Genomic DNA, 18,926 nt, shown 5'->3' on the forward strand with positions numbered 1-18,926 from the left:
GGTGTCACCAAATGAATGTAGGGGAGGTAGGTATCGCTGTTGCCGTGCTACAGCGACGGCGCGAAGCTATACTTTTTACTGGGCTACACCGACGGCGCGAAGGTATCGTTGTTGCCGTGCTACAGCGACGGCGCGAATCTATACCTTTTTACTGGGCTACACCGACGACGCGAAGGTGTCGTTGTTGCTGTGCTACAGCGACGGCGTGAAGCTAGACATTTTTACTGGGCTACACCGACGGCGCGAAGCTATCGTTGTTGCTGTGCTACAGCGACGGCGCAAAGCTAGACATTTTGCATATTTTGTAATGACTTGATCAAATAAATGTAATGAAGGGGAGGAAGGTATCGCTGTTGCCGTGCTACAGCGACGGCGCGAAGCTATACCTTTTTACTGGGCTACACCGACGGCGCAAAGCTATCGTTGTTGCTGTGCTACAGCGACGGCGCAAAGCTAGACTTTATGCGCATTTTGTAATGACTTGATCAAATAAATGTAATGAAGGGGACGAAGGTATCGCTGTTGCCATGCTACAGCGACGCCGCTAACCTATACCTTGCCATTGGGTGAAGGTACCGCTGTTGCCGTGCTACAGCGACGCCGCGAATGATTTTTTTTAAATTATTTGATTATTTAAAGAATGAAAATAAATGACCAGCTTGGTTTTAGGATTAAGCAACACATGTTTATTTACGCTTCGCCCGCCCAGGCCTGACTTAAAAACCGTTAAAAAACTAATCCCTATTATTATATATTACGTATTGAATCATATATTTGCACATTGATACAAGTGATCGTTGGATTGTAGATGATTATGCTTGGGCGATCATGTACATATGATGCACATGTGAAATGGGGGGTTGCTTGTTTGTTGACAAGAGGAAATATTAAGTTAAGTTGTCATTGGTAAGCGCATAATGCATATTTAGTTTGCACCTGGTTGTCACTGGTTGGGGCATTTTATGAACGACGTATACACTGGTTTATGTGATTTCATAATTTCCAGATATTATAAATAAAAACAGGACCGTGACCACTGAAAAGTTCATTAAAAAGAAACAGAACTTTTGCACCTGGTTATCACTGGTTGGGGCCTTTTATGAACGACGTATACACTGGTTTATGTGATTTCATACGTTGTAGTTGTTAGTTGTTATAAATAAAAACAGACCACTGAAAAGTTAATTAAGAAGAAAATGGTCATACAGTCCCGACTAGTTAGGTGAAAAATAAGCATCATAAGACATTTTTTTACAAGTTCAACAAAACATTGTGAATGAAACAGAACTGTTATCTTCCATCTTTATTCAGATTTGTATTGAACGTAAGAACGCGGTCAATGTAAAGTAAAGCTTGTGAGTGGTAGGGGCGTTTTATGAACGACGTATAATCATGATAATTTTTATCATTTAGGCCTATACTTAGCAAGGTCGTTTAAAAAGAAGAAATTTGGTACAAAAATCATGGAAATCGATAGTAGGGTTGTTGAGAAATTGTCATTCACGGCGATGTCGCTGTAGCCTGCAACAACGATAACCTTCCTCATAGGCATCGCATTAATGGATGAATATTTATAAAGTTTTGTTTGTTTGTTTGTCAATTAATTCATTAATTATCAAACGGCGATGTCGCTGTAGCCCTGCAACAACGGTAACCTTCCTCGTGTGCATCATACTTTACATATTGTATTGTATTAATGACTGAGTATTGTTAAAAGTTAATGTTTTTATTTAATGTTCTTAAGTTAATTAATAATTCCTTTAAATAAGATAATTACTGAATGGAAACCGATCATTATGCAGATTTATGATTCCTGGCTGATTATGGGAAGCAAAGCAATAATTATGAATATTAATTAAATTTAAAATTTACTAATGTTCCTCTTCTTCATTATATAGTGGCATTATTAATTAAATTACTACAATGTTGTTTTGAATCTCTCTCGTTCGTTTATTTAATTTGCTAAATTAAGTGATTTATATATTGCACTGAGTTAATCCATACATCATTCAATGTAATCCTATCATCGAGTTTCGCGCCGTCGGTGTAGCAGGGCTAAAACTAAGGTAGCTTCGGCGACGGTCAAATGTGGTAGGGTATAGTAAAGTTTAGCCCAAAAATGTCATTTTCCGTGCTGTACCTCCGAATCCGTGATTTTTCCCCGTTTTCCGGACTCTAAAGCTTAGGCGCGTTCATGCATGTGCTTATTTTCTTATAGGGGGGGGGGGCTTTATTTTAAATATTCATGCTTCTGTACAATCACCAAGGACATTCACGCCGAAAGCAAATTCTAGGCATAGGGCCTTCATGTACCAGAAAAGGTTCGAAATCAGTGAAATCACTCAATGATCCATGCGGGGATTTCCCGAATGATTATGTAACATATTGAATTGTTTTATACTGTACTGATTATTCATCGGTCGAGTCAATCGCATAACACTTGAGTCAGTTGAGTAGACCTCATAGCACAGGTGATTCACATCGATTACAAATTTCATTGTTTATTTAAAAACGTAATCATTATGCTCATGCATGAAAGAAAATGCTAGCTCAATACAATTTTCTAACTAACTTTTATTGAATTTTGGTGCATTTTCAAAATAGCCGTATCCGGCATTTTTTTCAACGAACAGTAAGTTAAAATTGTATTGATAATGTGGTTGAAGGCAAATTATATCACTGCAAAAGCGCAAGAAGTATGAAAATTGTATATACAGTAACACTAAAGGGAAGCAGGAAGAGGAGAGCCCCTCCTATAACTGCTATCAAAATTGTGGAAATGATGCATGTGAGAGAAAAGGGAATAGGGAGAAAAGGAAACTGGAGAAATGTAATTGTTCCTTTTTCGTTTCTACATGTCCTTGGTGACAATGTACAAGGAAAACATAATGTAAAATATTAAAAAGAAGAAAATAGCAGTGCTAAAATGTACGAAGATCTGTTTAAGGGCTCGGATTGCAACGATTGCACGTTATTTTTTCTGGGACATGAGAGCCCGTCAGACATATCGAATTGCCGCGGCATTCTGAATACGAGAAATGTCCTGATGATATCAAATAATTTAGATTTTTTTGAAATTCGCGATATTGAAGATACACATTTTTTCCCAAAAAATATGTAAGTCTTTGTTTGGTAAAGATTAATGTACATCTTCAATACGAAAGGTCAAAATGTTTAAATGATCGTCGGCTTTTCCTCCCAGCTACATAGCCTACATTTTAAGCATGTTAAGTACATATTATTCGATTTATAAAGTTTACTTTGAGGACTGTTAAATATCAAAAAATATAAATTTTTAATAATTTGCCATGAAATTTGTATTATATCGCGAATTTCAAAGAATTGAAATTATTTGATATCATCAGGACATCCCTCGTATTCAGAATGCAATTCCATATAAGTTTTAGTCTTTACACTTGCAGTGAATATTTCAATAATGAACAATTTCTCCTATTGTTGCCCACTTTTGCATTTATTTTCATTTCCCTAAGAACAGACCTCATGAACGTGTTATAACAAGGTAAACCGTGTTTTGGTTAAATTAAATATTTAAAAATCTTGTCAAAATGTTATTGTAAAAATATTTTTGGCAAACATTTTTGCAGGACACTTACATAGCACTAGTATATGTTAGAAATATGCTGCTGCAAGTTTTTAAAAATGTTTTTGAATATTATTAAAACGTTTTAAGCATACATTTAACGTTTTCTGTAAAACTATTTTGTGTATAACGTGCTCAGAAGTTATCGAAGTATTGATCAGATTCTTGTCCTTGAGGATATACCTTTTTGTTTACGCGTAATATTTGTGTACAAACAGACCTGTGAATCATACTGTTGATTTAATATAAAGCACACTATTTATACGTGGTCATATGTATAAATAGATCTGACGCAGGCTACACATGTATAATGGGCTATAGCGATTTTTAGCGCTGGTATTCTGTATCACAATAAAGCCATATAAAGCTATATAAATGAACGATTTCCATAATAGCTCATAATTTTGTTATTCTTTACTCAAGATGCTGAAATAATGAATATTAATACTAATTACTGTCAGGGAAGGTTTATATCTATTTTATGCTGCAATGTAAAATAGAAGGGCCCACTTTGGCGGGGGTTAAAATTGGGGACTTGTGCACATTGCCAACGAATTTGGCCGATTCCATTCAGGTGTACTTGGGCATTATCTGGACATAATTTTAAAATTGTAAAGTTTTGGCCTTTGTATGGACATAATTAAAGCCACAATGTACGATCTAACCTATTTCATATTATAAGATTGTACATTGTGGCTTTAATAATAATTAATATGTCCATCCATACAAAGGCCAAAACTTGATAATTTTAAAATGTTTAGGCCTATTTGATTCTTCAAGGCATGCAAGGAACCTGTATGCAAAAATTTTGTTTTTTAAATGTTGGTTATTTATTACTTTATAAATAACGAAAAAACAAAGCCGCACGGACGTTTTATTTCAAGGCCAAGGGACTTTTATATTTTTTGGATAACATCAGTTTATGATAATACTTGGCCTCAAATTCGTCTTCATCAGAATCAAAATAGCGAATAGCAATGACAATGACAACAAATAGCAAGCAGGTCCCTCGATATGAATTTGGACAAGTTTGGATATATGCCCATATTTGGTAATCAAGCAATTGGTCGGTCACGTGGTTATACCGTTATCAATAATTAAGTCGACGGTTGCCCTGGGCAGCTGGGATTGATTATCGATTTTTAATACTCTGTATTGCATGAATATGTAGCGTATATGTGCCTCAACAATTCCATATATGGTGAAAATTTTTAATTTGGCAATGCACACGAGCGCATAAGAGCTGAATTTTAGAATAGGGCACATGTTATGTTATTCTTAATTTCTTTCAAGAAACGATTAATCAATTCCACAATTCTATATACGATAAGGCTAAAAAGATTTCCCATGGGCTGAACTGAGATAGTGGTCTCAGGGCCCGGGTTCTTAGTGGAAATGAGGGATGTGCGGCAGTTCGGGTACATTTTCAGCCATTTCGTTTCGACTCGGGTGCATGTTCAGCCATTTTGGTATATTGATGACCTTCAATAGTTCAATTTCACATGAAAATTTGGTTTAAGGGTGTGTTTTTTTCACGAAAACTTTCTCAGAAGTGCTAAATTTTCATTGTTTTATAAGAAAAATAATATAAGAAAATTTACCAAAACAGGAACGCCAGTCTGTTGCCTGAAGTTACCTTGTTGCAGGAAATGCCCGAAACTGAAAAACGAATTTGAAACGGGCTGAAAATGCGCAGTACGGTAACAAAAAAGTAGGAAATCAGGCAATTGCCTGAAAACTGGCATCCCTGCCAAAAATTTGTATTATTCGGGTCTGCCTTTTCACCAAATTTGGTTCAAAAGTTGGTAGTTTTTCGGAGTCCCAGCTGCACATCCCTATCCACTAGTCTCAGTCTCTACCCAAACCAAAGTTGAGACCCCCCCCCGGTCTGGTATATAGGGCGATTTTGGCTGACAAAACTGAAAGTTAAGAGCTCAATCGGACTTACGGTTCTCCCACTGCGGGCGGCACATTTTTGGCGATTTCTGCGAAAAATGGCGCGGCGGCAGATTTTTTAACGACCATGTCTTCGCAACTGTATGACCAAATGAGCTGAAATTTGTGTCAATGGAAAGCTTATGTCATAAAGAATCCAAGTCTGTCATTATTTTGTAAATAATGAGCAAATTAAAATTGTATAACCTTTTGCCCTTTACTTTGACCTTGTGGATCATGCGACTCCAAAACAAAAGCATGTTCAAATTCCACCCCCATATTGTTTTCTACAACATATAAACAAATTAGATATATAATTTTTTTTGTTTTCCTCCAAACTTCTCTTAAAGTTATGCAAAACTGTGATTTCCTATTGAAACACTCAGTAAACTAAAATACTGAACTTTGCATACTGTATTAAGTACCAAGTTCAGTATTGTGATTTACTGTATGCTTCAATGGAAAATCACATTTTTGCCTAACTTGGATAGAAGCTTGCAAGAAACCTCTAATTTTTTTTAATTTGTGGGAAACATATAGGTGTTTTAGCTTGATCATATTTATTAAATATAACGAGATTTGGATTCTTTATGACATAAGCTTTTCAAGAACACCAATTTCAGCTCATTTGGACAAACGGTTACGGAGATATGTGCGTTGAAAAATCTTCCGGAGCAGGAGAACCGCAAGTCCGATTGAGCTTAGACTTGAAATATCAGCATTGACAGCCAAAATCAACTTATATACCTAATTGGAACAAAATTGAAGGTCAGGTATAACTTGGGTGAATTGACATGGATTGACACTGTTATGTATCTCTAATTGTTCCTCTTATCACAGGGAATTAAAAAGTCAAATATTTTTCTACGGAGCTTAGTTCAGTAGTTGAATTGTCATGTCCCCCTTCAGAGCACATACAGCTCAAGTCAAACAGATATTTTAACAAGCATAATATTTGACCCATGATTTCATCGGATTCTGAGGCAAGGTTATACCTTTCTCAAATAATTTACATCCCTATTTGGTTTGCAGAGAAAATATGGCTTCTGTGCACGAGATATTTGACACTTGACCTTACTCCAACTCCTGAACAAACACCCTAGTGCAATATGACAATTGACTTTATTCCTAGCAATTAATAGAGGAACGATTTGAGGTATATTACAGCACTTTTATTACAAATTTTACATTTTGGCCCACATTACGACCTTCAACCACTCGTGAAGCATAGGGGGCATAGAACAAAAATTGGAACCAATTCTAGTTTTATCATTTGAGGTCTAAGGATGCCAAAAAAGACCCTTATGAGTCGTGATTGTAGCCATATCGGATGGGAGATAAGATACAAATGACTTGAAAGGAACAACCGGTTTTCCAAGAAACTTTTGAGCACAAAATGGGTCTCCTTTATATGAAATATGTTGGAAAATAATAACCAGGCATGAGACTGCACTTTCCTAAAAAAAAAACTGAAAAAACTGAAAATGCGCGCGAAATTGGGCAAAAAGTACCAAAAACAGGCTGAAATTAAATAAAGTTGCGGAAATTTTGACTATAAAAAAACTGAATTCAGTTTTTAAACTGAACTGAATAACACTGAAAGTGTAATAATTATAAAAATTTTCAAACGTCTCCATACCTCCCAGGCAGCAGGGCAGGCAACACAACCTGTGACCAAACCACCTGGCAGATATTCTGTCGCTTGCCTCCTCAGTGCGACAAAGCATTCAATAGGACAGGACTGGAAACACAACACAACTTCAACAATATAGAACATCAGACTTGAATATTTGTATATCTTGGATCTTTATTCAGGCTTACACCATCAAAGTATGTTCTATGATAATTGTTTACTTGAGTGTATTGTATATTGAGTCTTTAAAAGCTTTGGTTGTATGTGCTATTATTAAGAGCAATTTGCAGATTCTAATGTTCATAGTGCTCCTTGGATTTCCAAATTGATGTGTAGGCGTATGCCGCTCAGTCACCTGCTTCTGTTGGTAATGTGTGTCCGGCCATTCCTTGCTCCCTGTAGAAGAAATAAAATAAAATAGAAAACTGTTTTAATAATTAAAATTTACACTTTTAAACAATAAACATTCTGTTCATTAACTAGGGTGTCTATTTTATTTTGAAAAACTACTATTTTGTCATCAAATTTATTTTTTTGTAGTTGTATTTTATATTCACGGTAAATTTTAACATGACATTCTAAATCTGAATGTTGCAGACATAAATTCACTCTTTGCAACTTGTATTTATCCCAAAGAGGCGACATGACTGCCTTTTAATGTTTGCACTCTTTGGACATGAGCACTCTACTAAATCAGAATTGCCCATGGAGTTTTTTTGTGCAACACATATTTCAATTCTTTCACGTTAACATCCATTTATGAGTTAAGAATTTTTAGATATATTAAAATTACTCTAGCAGAAGGCTGGGAAAAGAATTGTTTGGTTAGGGTTGCATGCCCCCAAAAAGCATGATTAGTCGGTGGCAAAAATGAACTATTATTTATCTTGTGTAGTAAACAATGCATTAAAAGACAAGGCATGAAAACAACTGTCCATCATCATGACACTGTTCGCTATTTTTTTGAATATGTACACAAATGGAATCTGTACTATATAAATTGGGGTATAATCAGCGCTGTGTAGTAAGTTGTGACATTTGGTTTTTTCATGGGTTTGGATTGGCTCAAAAATGTTTTGGGTGGAGAGTTCCTTTATCGGCCGGGAAACCTCAACCAAACAATTTTTCATAGCCTTAGTTGGTACATTTGCAGGGAATTAGGTAAAAGTTGGAGGTACAATGTATTACATTTGGACTAAAGGAACTTCAACATGTTAGGACAAGTCACAAATTGCTCATGATGCACCCATCAAGAATAGACAATGCAAACATGTGTGTAAATCAAGGCATCAGAAGGAAGGCAGCGGTTATCAGCAGCATTTGTCAGATAATGTCAAATGACATTCTCATCATTTGCCTTGTGTATCACTTTGACACATGCTCTTTTATTGTACACCGATAGTCCGATAGTGATAGTGAAGCACATGATTATAGGGCTGTACAAAAATCTAATATCACGTTTCTGATCATGACGACCGACCGCTTCTTAACCCTAACAACTCCGACAGACTAAAATAAGACTCAAAATATTGAACATTAAAAAACTTACTGTTAGAGAATTGCTCATGATGAAATTTGATTTTAATTACATGCTAGAATTGTTCCAAGTATCAATTGACAGAATCGCCCGGTATTTGAATTTGTATTTTTAAAAGCAAATAGGATATAATTTTATTCACTTCCATGCAGACTACTTAAAACATCACATTTTCACTTATTAAACCAAGTTATTTTATACCAAATTCAATGTGACATAATTTCCTATTTTGATCATATTACAAGAATATAATTTGCCATCATACTGATTATATATATTCATATTTATGTGGCATTCTAAATCTGAATGTTGCAGACATAAATTCACTCTTTGCAACTTGTATTTATCCCAAAGAGGCGACATGACTGCCTTTTAATGTTTGCACTCTTTGGACATGAACACTCTACTAAATCAGAATTGCCCATGGAGTTTTTGTGCAACACATATTTCAGTTCTTCCACGGAAATACCCATCTATGGATAAATTTGTTTTGATCAGGAAAAAAATAACCACCTCAGGCATTTTTGCCTTGGGTGCCACATGCTTTGACTTGGTGCCCCTCAAAATGTTAACTTTGGACACATTTCGATTGCCTTGGTGCCCTAGCAGGCATTGGCAGAATTGCCTGCAAATGCCAAAATGAACCTTTTCCCTGTTCAATGCATCAAAATTATTCTTTAGCAGAAGGCCAAGAAAAATAATTGGTTAGAGTTGCATGTCACCCAAAAAGCAAGATTAGTCAGCAAATATAATTTTTTAGGTATTATTTTATGTGGTAAAAATGCATCGCAAAAGACAAGGCCTGAAAACACCTGCCCATCACTTTCTAGGACACTGTTCGCTGCACCATTGACAGAGGGTGATTTTGCTGTCAAATTGCATGTGGTACTGAAAATTGGCAGAATTTTGGAACATGTACACAAATAATGGAACGTCCTATATAAATTGGGGCATAATCAGCACAACTTGTGACATATTTGCATTTTTTTATGGGTCGGATTAGCAACTTCAGCGTATTGCTCCAAATGTTTTTGGGTCGGTAGTTCCGAACTATGGTTGGTCAGGAAACCCAAAAAAACCAAGCACTTATGGAACATGTCAAGGCACAAACTAGTATGAGGACTCATGATGCTTCCTTCAAGAGCAGAAAAAAACTTAAGAGGTATGGTCATGGTGTGCACCACAACGTATAAACATGTATTATGTGTAAATCAAGGCATCAGAAGGAAGGCAGCGGTTATCAGCAGCATTTGTCAGATAATGTCAAATGACATTCTCATCACTTGCCCTGTCTATCACTTTGACACATGTTCATTTACATTGTACACTAATGCAACAATAACCTTGGTGGAGTACATCAACTTTAATATTATTTCCGATCACGACGACCGATCACTTCTCAACCCTATCGACCCTAAATTTTTTTAAGTGTTTGATCAAAAATATTTTTACTTTCTGTAACATAAAACCTTGCTGCAGAAGAATTGTTCCGTGACTTTAATACATGCTAGCATTGTTACAAAACTATCAATTAACAAAGTGTTACTTCAGGAAAAATGTCGATCTACAAATGACCCAGAAGCCCAAGAATTTTTTGGGCGTGTGGGTGGTCCGGAACTATGGTCGGTCGGGAAACTCTAACCAAACAATTCTTTGAAGGGAATTCAGTTAAGGATGGTAGCCTGTATTCATATTTGGGACAGGTTAAATAGTGTGAGTGCACCTGATGCACCAAAACCTACATACATATAATCTAGTACCATGTCGGTAAAGATGATTGATGGATTGGCCTTTTTCTCCCGACGGGGATACCCCTAGATATATTTAAATTATCTTTATTTGAATAATTGGTATTAAAAACCAAATTGGAGACTGGAGACCATAATTGTTTTCATGCAATTCCGCGCATATTCCTGAAATAATTTACAATTTTTCCTTTCTCAACTATGTTATTTTGCACCACATATTTCAATGTAATCTTTGATTTTAAAAATAAAACTGTACATTTTGCCATCAAATTTATCTTCTAATGATGGTAACATTATTCTAAATCTTAATGTTGCAGACATAAATTCACTCTTTGAAACTTGTATTTATCCCAAAGAGGCGACATGACTGCCTTTTACTGTTTGCACTCTTTGGACATGAGCACTCTACTAAATCAGAATTGCCCATGGAGTTTTCATGCAGCACACATTTCACATTCTTTCACCCATTCATGGGTTAGATGTTATGTAAATTCTCTTAGCAGAGGCCAAGACACCCTTTTGTTAGAAAATTTTCCACCTAAATTTTGCTTGAAATTGCTCCCAGAATGGATGAAAAGGCACACGAAGAGTGGAACAAGATGAACACTTGTTTTTATTTTCCTCATACCAATATAGAATACTTACAGTGTTTACTGTCACTGGTAATGGAAAACTACTCGTATTGGACACTTCTACTCGTTTTCAAAACCTCCTAACAATGAGGAATTAACCATTGTTCCTCCTTTGTTATGTTACCCAATCCACTTTAATACGAGTAGCAAAAACGAGCATCGCCACTTGAAAAACGAGCATCGCCACTTTAGAAACGAGCAGCAAAAACGAGTAGCAAATCAGCAAAAAGCACCCAATGCACAGCTTGGGTGTATTGGTTATTTTGGGAGCTCCAAACCCACTTGAGCCGAGATAAGTACCGTACATACTTCAGCGTCGCCGAGTGATAAAAGGTTCGATCGATCGTAGCAAATTGTTGGATGTCAAATCAGTAATATAAATAACCTAATTTTATCAACATTACTTTTAGCATGACCATCTTCTTGTCTCTAGAGTTTGCCGTTTAATATTTCTGTCACTGATTGCAACACAACAGCAACACGTGTTGATCACCAAGTTAAAATATAAATCACTCAAAATTTACATTATACTTGGAATAGGCCTACGAGCTCATACGTATTTTTTATTCATACTTTTTTTTTGAACTACGAAGGAGAAAATCATGTGTCAATTAAAATTAGATTGCTTGCGTCTTTAATTAATAATATTTGTTTGGCTGGCGATAAATTGTGTTGTCCCGCTCTGCCATGGATCCGGAGTAGGCCTACTAATTAATAACCAATGGATCAAGAATATCTATAAATGAGAACTAAGATCATGACAAAGTCTTTTATATCCGTTGTTTTGAAAGTTTATAAATCGGCACGGACGTGACGCAACGTGAAAAAAAACCAACCTGCGTATGTAGTTTTATATGCCTACCGTATTTTTGGCTTGTAACTTGTTTCATCTCGGGTTTCATCTCAATTTATATTCCTTGTAAGTTCATGAGTTGTATTGTTTGACGGACGTGTTATGCTCCTTTCCAATTTTTAAGAACCAAAGCACTGCACATAATTAATAAATCACGTACTTAAGTCCGGATCCAAGTGCAAGCCCATAAGTTATGAAGGCCGGGACAGTCCGGGATGATAACCCACGCCGCACCGAGACCCACCGGCCACCCAGCCCGGCAGTTCCCGGCCGGTGAAATAACCAAATTTATGCAACATGCCGAGCATTTGTGAATTTAAAGTTGAAAGTCGATAAACCACCAACAAAATTGAACTGAGTCCTGAATTGAAAGAGTCGATCCTGCAGTATCGGGCAGTAGGCCTACTCGTAGTCGTACTCCGTCGTCCACGAATCTGAAGAAAGCCCGGCCAAGCACCAACGTGATCTTCATCTCCGGTCTTCATCTTGTTTTTACTGATATGATAATGCAAATGGACCGGACTCGTGAATGTCTCTCGGGAATGTCCATCAAGCAATTTAAAATTAGGCCAGCGCCGCCGGATCAGTTGACTCGATTTCAGCCCAACTGAACATGCTGAATTTATCATTTTCATTGCGATACATTTGATTTGTTTATATTGAAAGTTGAATTCCCTCATCCATGTGTATTAACTGACTTTGATGAGCCGAACCTCATTGATGTTATTTCTGGGAAGCGGTCGTGACCGCCCTAGTTATTTAAATGAGGGTATCCATGCCCAGGGAACACATGGTATATGGTACCTATTTTAGAACCACATTTCGTCGGAGAGTACATGATTTACCGCGTGCACATAAAATGTAAACAAACGTGTAATTTGGGGAAATTATATTTTCAATTTCATCAGAATCTGTATAATTATGTGCTTGTAATTTTACGAACTTGTTTAACTGATTTTCAATTTTTTTTAAATCAAACCATTACAATAGTCTGTATTTAATTTACACCAATACTGAGACCATATAAGGGGTGGTGCAATAATTATGTGTACCCCGGAGAAAGGTGAATTATAGGGGGGGCAAAGATTTTTGGCAGGCCAGAAGGGGGGCAAGCATTTTTGGCAGGTCAAAAGGGGGGGGTCAAGCGATTTTTGGCAGGTCGAAAGGGGGGGCAAGCAATTTTTGGCACAGATATTTTGGGTACCGTTTCTACATTACGCCCTAAAAAAGCACAGGAAAACGTTAGGAACACATTCAAATATGCAAAATTTCCTGCTCGCTGCGCTCGCATATATGATAAGACAATTTAAGGTTTTAAATTTGGGTTCCCCAAAATCTTGCATGTGTAAGGGGGGGGCAAAGATTTTTTGGCACGTCAAAAGGGGGGGCAAAGGTTTTTTGGCACGTCGAAAGGGGGAACGATTTTTGGCATCAAAAGGGGGGGCAAGCGTTTTTGGCAGACCATTTTGAGAATTCACCCCAGGAGTACACATAATTATTGCACCACCCCTAATAATGAATATAAATAAAAATCATGCGCTACTGTAGGAAACCTGGAAGAAACATCAAATAGAACACCCTAATAAAATCTCCGACTCCCAAGTCATTATTTATTGTTTCTATTTATAGGTTTTTAGGTGGCGACAGATGATTGCGACAACATGGGAAAATCCCAAGCTAGTACCATAGCTGCAGAGTGCATGTACATACCAATTGATGATTTTTTTTTAGTTTTTGAGGAGTGTTTTTTTATACCAGACGAAATGGCGCCTACACAGGTGTGCGTGTGTGCGGTCACAATTTTTGGTCCATGCTCTGATCCAAACATTATAAGGGACGCACCATTTGATACTCGGGGGGGGGGGGGGGTAGGAAGTTGGGGTCAGGGAATTTTTTTTTAAATTTCATGCATTTATACACAGTTAGGTGGGGAAGTTTTTTGGTTTTTTAGTGTTGGTGGGGAAAGTTTTTTTTTTTTGCTCATGTAGTGAAGTTTTTTTGAAAAACTTCCTACCCCCACCCTGAGAATCTAATGGTGCGTCCCTACATAGACCACAGACCTTGTATTAAAATGCGCAGTGGCGGCATGGGGAATTTTTAGTGGGAGGGTGGGAGGGGGTGCTTTTTCGAGGTGAGCATGGTGAGGGTGCAGGGCCCATGTGCATGTTTACCGGCTGGGAGGGGGAGAGTTAATGCAGGGCGGTGGTGGGTCCGACTGGGTCGGTAAATGTGGAATGTTTTCTGCAATGATTTATGGTTAAAGGGGGTGGGTGGGTGCCCCATGGGCGCCGACTCTTCCCCGAGAGCGTTAAAGGTTATGTTCGTAAATCATCTGACCTCGGGCCCCCTCCCAGGGGTCATCTGAGGTCAAATTACTCAAAACTGTCATATGGGCATGAAACTTCGTAGGTACAGTCAACATTTAGAGCTAAAATTTTGGAAGATCATTTTTGGGGTCATCTGAGGTCAAACTACTAAAACCTGTCATATGTGCATGAAACTTGGTGGGTACAGACAACATTTAGAGCCAAAATTTTGCAAGGTCATTTTGGGGTCATTTGAGGTCACCCATGGGTCATCTGAGGTCAAATTAGTAAAAACTGTTGTATTGGCATGAAACTTGGTGGCCAATGGTGGGTACAGTCAACATTTAGAGCCAAATTTTTGGAAGGTCATTTTGGGGTCACCAGGGTTATCTGAGGTCAAATTAGTAAAAACTATCATATGGGCATGACACTTGGTGGCTTCAGTTACCATCAGCCAAGTAATCGCGTCCAGCCGAGAACCGCCAAATATGGGTAACCGCCTAGTAGCCTAATATTATATTTCAATGTTTTGGTTTTTTTTTTCATTTTATGCCAAGGCAGAGTAGATTTTGTTTGGGGTCAGCAGGTCCCCCCACGTTCATCCCATTCTATACACGTACAACAAAAGTACAAGCACATAATTATAAAATTCTTAGATCATGCTTGTATTGAGCGCATAATTTGGAAACGAGACTTCAAGTTTTGCGCTCATGCATAATACCATGTAGGCCTATTTTCATTCAGTCATTACGGGATCAAAAATTCTAATAAAAAAATGGATAGTACAAAATTAGAGCGTCCATCCGACCCACACTTACACACGAACACCCCTCCCCAGCACCCCCCCCCACACACACCCCCTACACTCAAGCACCTAAAACATTATTGAGCGCAGAATTCGGAAACGAGACTTTAGCGCTCATGCATAAACCAGGTGATTTTTATTTGATCATTACGGGATCAGAAACAAATGAGTAGGAATTCATTTAAAATTGAATAGCACGATATTAGAGTGAACACCCGACCCACACACCCCAGCAGACACACACCCAAATACACCCCAGCATTATGACAAAACATAATTGAGCGCAAAATTCGGAAAGAGAATTTTGCGCTCATGCATAAAAAACTGGGCGATTTTCATTCGGTCATTACGGGATCAGAAACAAATGAGTAGGAATTAATTTTAAATTGAATGGTATACGAAATTACAGTGTATACCCGACCCCAAACCCCATCATACACACGCCCAAATACACCTAAGCATTATGACAAAACAGTTAATATTGAGCGCACAATTCGGAAATGAGACTTTTGCGCTCATGCATGAAACCGGGTGATTGTCATTCGATCAACAGAAACAAAATGAGTAGGGTTTCAATTAAAAGAGAATAGTGCGATATTAGAGTGTAGGCCTACACCGACCCATACACACCAGCTGACACACACCTAAATACACCCCAGCACATGATAAACATTAATGAGCGCAGAATTCGGGAACAAGACTTTTGCGCTCATGCATGAAACCGGGTGATTTTCATTCAGTCATTACGTACCGTATGCGTCCGGGATCAAAAACAAATGAGTAGGGAGAACCTACAAAGTACATCCGTCGGTCTCCGACCCACACAAACACACACCCTACACTCACCTAAATACCCCCAAGCTCATGTGATTTATAGGTTAATAATTTTAGATGCAAACACAAACACAAATTCGGATTTAGGTGCGCAAAACTAACATTTTACATTTCCGGGCTCAATTCTTTGAATTGGTTCGTGAAGGTGTGTGTGTCATGTAGGGGGGGGGGGTAATGCAGAGTTTCGGGGGGGGGCAAGGTGAAACCCTACATACCACCAAGACTATATACGGCTAAGTAAAAATAAAACATGTTTCACATCCGGGTTTTCGAAAAAAAGGAGGAAGAGGGGCTTTTTATTTTCTATTTTTATCGCAAAATTGGTGTAAATACCCATACTTAGAGCTGTTTTAGCGTACAATCCGTACATACAATAATGCCTGGAAAAAGGAGGAGGCCCTTTTTATTTGTTGTTCTGAGAGTTACACCCCCTCTAATGATCACAAAACCTTCCTAAAATGTTTCTTGTATCTTAACAAGGCTATAGAAAGCATCCCAACTTCCTAGACATATTTTTTGAAAAGTTATAACTGAATTTCAAAAAATAAAAATATATTTGAGGAAACCTCAAAAAAGGAAGCGGGAGGGGACGTGAAACATGTTTATTTTTTTATTTGGCCTAACATAAAACATAGCATGAGTAGGCCTAAGCAGGTGATAAAACATTATTGAGCGCAGAATTCGGAAACACAATTTTTGCGCTCATGCATAAAACCAGTTGATTTTTTCATTCGGTCATTACGGGATCAGAAACAAAATGAGTATAGGAATTCATTTAGGTGGAGACAACGATTTTTGGCAGGCGAAGGTGGGGAATACCGTGGAAGTAAGAGTTCCATGGGTACTAGTCCCGGGTATAGATACTTGTCTAGTCTCAGTCCACATATGCATCATCACTCCGGGAACACGTAGGCCTACATGTGCCGTTTGAATCACGAGGCCATCAAACTTCGGTTTCATTTTCCGCCAGACTGTACCCACCAAGTTTCATGCCCATCCAACAGTTTATACTAAAATTGACCTCGGATGACCCCTGGTGACCCGGAAATGACCTTCCAAACATTTGGCTCTAAAATGTTGAATGTAGGGGCCTACACCCACCAAGTTTCAAGCCCATATGACAGTATTTACTAATTTGACCTCAGCTGACCCCTGGATGACCTTGGACGACCTTCCAAAAATTTGGCTCTAAATGTTGACTGGACCCACCAAGTTTCAAGCCCATATGACAGTATTTACTAAGTTGACCTCAGATGACCCCTGGATGACCTTGGAGGACTCTGAAATGACCTTCCAAAAATTTGGCTCTAAATATTGACTACCCACCAAGTTTCATGCCCATACAACAGTTTTTAGTAATTTGACCTCAGATGACCCCAAAATGACCCCAAAATGACCTTCAAAAAATTTGGCTCTAAATGTTGTCTGTACCCACCAAGTTTCATGCCCATACGACAATTTAAAGTTATTTGACCTCAGATAAACCCAAGGTGACCCCGGATGACCCCAAAATGACCTTCAAATATTTGGCTCCAAATGTTCGCTGTACCCCTCAAATTTTATGCCAATATATACGAGTTTTAAGTTATTTGACCTCAGATGACCCCTGGGTGACCCCGGATGACCCCAAAATGACCTTCAAAAATTTGCCTCTAAATGTTGACTGTACACACCAAGTTTCATATACCCATACGACAGTTTTGCTCATTTGACCTTAGATGACCCCTAGATAACTTTGGGTGACCTTGACCCACTAACCAATACAAACTTGTTCTGTATTGGGTCAAGATGCACCCACCCACCAAGTTTGAGGAACGTGCGACCCCTAGTCTCCGAGAAAATATATGCACCGACAGACTCACAGACCGTGAGAGTCACAGACAGCCTGACTACCAGTATTAATCATATAAATTATTGATCACGTGACCCACGTTTCTCAGGGTGGGGTAGGAAGTTTTTTGAAAAAAACCCTCACCCACAACATGAGCAAAAAAAAAACTTTCCCCACCAAAACACTAAAAAAAAAAAAAGTATTTTCCCCACCTATGCAGGGAATTAAAAAAAAATTCTTTCCCTGACCCCAACTTCCCCCCCCCCCCCCGAGTATCAAATGGTGCGTCCCATCTTGAAAGATTCGTAGATATGATAATTAGCAAAACATTTATTATTACAAACAGCCTGGGACAAATTATCAATTGTTTACAACTTCAAAACTTCGCGTATATCGTATCTCTTCCGATGATTTATGAAGACAAGCAAGCACACACGTGTTATGGTATCATCCCGTCTTAACTGTGAGTTACCATGGTGACGGTGGATGGACCTGGTACAATGGAATGCGGCGCAGCACATATACCCTAGACGGCGACCCTGTGTATTCTACAAAACCCTGGATTTGCATCTGGAGCCGTGGGAATGTTTTGAATTGTGCGCGCGACAGCAGGTGCGTTTCAAATGAGGACGGACGACTGGTGAAATGTTTTGAATGATTTGGTTGATACGGGATCTTCTCCAAGGAATCTTTGATCTTCTCTTCCATCAACCCTTTTTCTTGTGCCTTTCTTAATCACTCTCTCACACACACATACCTGGAATAAATAAATAAGGAAGTATCAAAATAGGAATGAACAGCTCTTCAGGAAAATGAAAATCGTGAATACATCCCAGGATTTTATCGCCTCAAAGAAGAAGACGGAAAGGCATTCGATGTCGGGCCATTTCTATTTAATGGAACATCTATGGACATTATTTCTGGAATATATAATTGCAGCTTTTATATTTTCGATGATAGGATTTTATCGCCTCAAAGAAGAAGACGGAAAGGCATTCGATGTCAGGCCATTTCTATTTAATGGAACATGGACATTATTTCTGGAATATATAATTGCAGCTTTTATATTTTCGATGATAGATTTAATATAGGCCTAAAGGTAAGATATTTAAGCCAAAAAAAGGCCGGGTCCTCAAGCTCCCACAGACGCACGGGCCACGCCCGGGGGCCACGGCACTTGTCGACTCGGCAAGAAACATCAATGGTGCCCG

Source organism: Amphiura filiformis, chromosome 1 (assembly GCF_039555335.1).
Source record: "Amphiura filiformis chromosome 1, Afil_fr2py, whole genome shotgun sequence".
Classification (NCBI taxonomy): Eukaryota; Metazoa; Echinodermata; class Ophiuroidea; order Amphilepidida; family Amphiuridae; genus Amphiura; species Amphiura filiformis.